Here is a 2,413-nt window from a genome sequence, read left to right as displayed (position 1 = left end):
TAAAGAGCAGGGTATAAAGAGGTGGATTCATCAGGTGGGTGGAAAGGAGCGAAGTACAAAGCAGACTTACTGTTTGGAAACAGAAATGGAAGGAGCAGGAAGGGGGGGGGGACCTGTGCCAAAGAGTGAATTCATTCCTAGCAAGATGGGGACAGAGACACTAATCCCTTGGAGAGGAGAGCCAGACAGAATGAGGTGGGACAGAGGGAGGCGTGAGGGGAGAGGAAAATTCCTAGCCGAAAACATACCCAGTGCCAGTGAAGTATTCTTTACCAAAGGAAACCTTTAAATCATTAATCCCCATTAGTGCCTGTATTTACATTAGCCACATTTATTTCCAGGCACAGCTGGAACGCCACATTTATGTATAATTTAAAATGTTAAGTTCTCAAATGTTGTTCACAGCATCACTATTTCATGAGGGCAGGGGAAAATGCAGTTTTTACTGGGAGTCTGCACAGATATAGGTCTGCCTTGCTTGCGCATTGTGTGGCGCATGCAGCCAGAGGCTTGGAGAAAGTTTTGACTCTTTGTAATTCCCATTCTCCACAAGATGCAGAGGCATGCACAGTGCTTTTATATGCGTAAACTCTGAGTTAAAATTGCTTTCCCTCCAAACAGTGATGCCGTGAACAACATTGGAGAGTTTAGCATTTAAATTCATCATAGCCACCAGTGTTCCCAGCAGCACTTGTTGATGTTCATCACTTCAGGTGGTCTCAAACAGCTCAGGAAAAATCTTTTTGATGGCTACCTCATCTGTTCTGTGCCACATGATTTCTGGGCACCACCCTCCATTTTGTGCATGTGTCAATAACTGTATTCCATGACTGTTCTTGACACTTTTCCAAACACTGCTGTTTCTGTTTCTCTATGTTTGCTCTGCATGGCTCATACAATCCAGTCCTTGCAAATGCAACTATCGTGAACAAATATTGTCATACTCTCCATACAAATGCCTTACTTGCAAATCTCATCAGCATTTATGTTTATTTTAAGTGTTCGGGTGATATTCCTCCAGAGAAGTACTGGGGATCATTCCCATTCCCTACCCTAACTTTATGGGAGAGCAACTCAAAGGAATGTCATAGAACTGATATTCTATTACCCCACATAAGTTTGCTAGCAAGTCCTATTATCAGAGCTACAACTTTCTTCACAACATTCTCTTGTTCTTGAGTTGACGACTATAGGAACAGCTGGTAATCTTCAGGGACCTGGATTTGGCCTTCTGGCTTCAAATTGCTGATGCTGAATGGTCCCTGTCAGGGGATATGTCGACATTCTGCCTTATGTTCAGCTAACTCATTAGGCCCGCCTTTTCATAACTCCTGCCATTTTCATTCAGCACTGACCTCACCCTGCTAGTTTATTTCTCTTGTAAAATAAAGCTTGTTTTGTTTTGCCTTGCTTGTTTTGTTGGTATGCTTCTTTGATAAATTCCCTCTTTGGGATCTAGGCTGATGCTGGCAAATGTAGAGTCGGAAGGCAAAAGACCTTGTAAACCTGCAGATGAAGGAAATGTAAAACAGCTCTCACTCAGATTCCCTTCTCTGTGTGACCTCCACTAAACAACTCTGGAAATAGCATTTATTTCACAGCTGTTGGGATTTTCTGAAGCCAGCCGGCTGCACATATGTTGAGAGTCTGCTGCCCTTTGAGGACAACTCTTTTAATTACAATATATACTTGCTAAGTGTAAAATTGGGAGTGGATCCAAAATGGGCCTAGGTCAAATTGACATAATACTGTAACGTAGAGAAATCTGACATACCACAAAGCTAGATTCATGAGGTTACTTTACCTAGAAGTTGAGTGGAGAGTGAAGGGTTTCTTGAGTTTATTCCAACACTTTTCCTCCCACTTCAGAAGCAAATTTAGAAGGAAGGAAGGAAGATAGAAAGAGAGAGAGAGAGAGAGAGAGAGAGAGAGAGAGAGAGAGAGAGAGAGAGAGAGAGAGAGAAGGCTCTTAACTCATCAACTGAATGGTCAGCAGTAGTGGAAGGTCATATATATTTAAACCCTATATTAAATTAGCTTGGAAATAATCTCTCTTTATGCATCTCATCGGCCACTGTGAGAAAAGTATGGAATGTTGCCTTGGTCCAGCAGAGCTTTATAATGTTCTTGTTCTTATACAACTACAGATCTTGTTATTCAGGATAGCCAATTTACAGGAATAAGGATGTTCTCCTTCCCTTCCCTTGCATCCACCCTTCCTTCCCTCATTCATTGTGTTCCACCATGCTCCAGTTTCATCTCTATTTTATAAGCACCAGCTGGTCAAAATTATAAGCTATCCCAGGGGTAGACCATGTGGTGCCCTCTAAATGTTGTAAACTAAAACTCCCATCATGCTTGAGTGGTTGGCTGGGGCCATGCTGGTTGGGGTTATTGGGAAGTGTAGTTCACA

General features: G+C 42.4%; 1 long non-coding RNA gene across 1 annotated transcript; it reads right to left on the bottom strand.

Moving 5' to 3' along the window:
• Window positions 1-973: 973 nt before the first annotated feature.
• LOC309365268 lies at window positions 974-1,881 on the bottom strand. The gene is made up of 2 exons (XR_014165937.1): window positions 1,805-1,881; window positions 974-1,506 (listed from the first exon to the last, which is right to left on the bottom strand). It is a non-coding gene; the product is annotated as an uncharacterized lncRNA (long non-coding RNA).
• Between the last annotated feature and the right edge of the window lie 532 nt (window positions 1,882-2,413).

Source organism: Podarcis melisellensis (assembly GCF_964234715.1).
Source record: "Podarcis melisellensis genome assembly, chromosome: 1".
NCBI lineage: Eukaryota > Metazoa > Chordata > Lepidosauria > Squamata > Lacertidae > Podarcis > Podarcis melisellensis.
The sequence above is the reverse complement of the archived record's forward strand: the minus strand, read 5'-3'. Positions and strand labels throughout refer to the sequence as shown.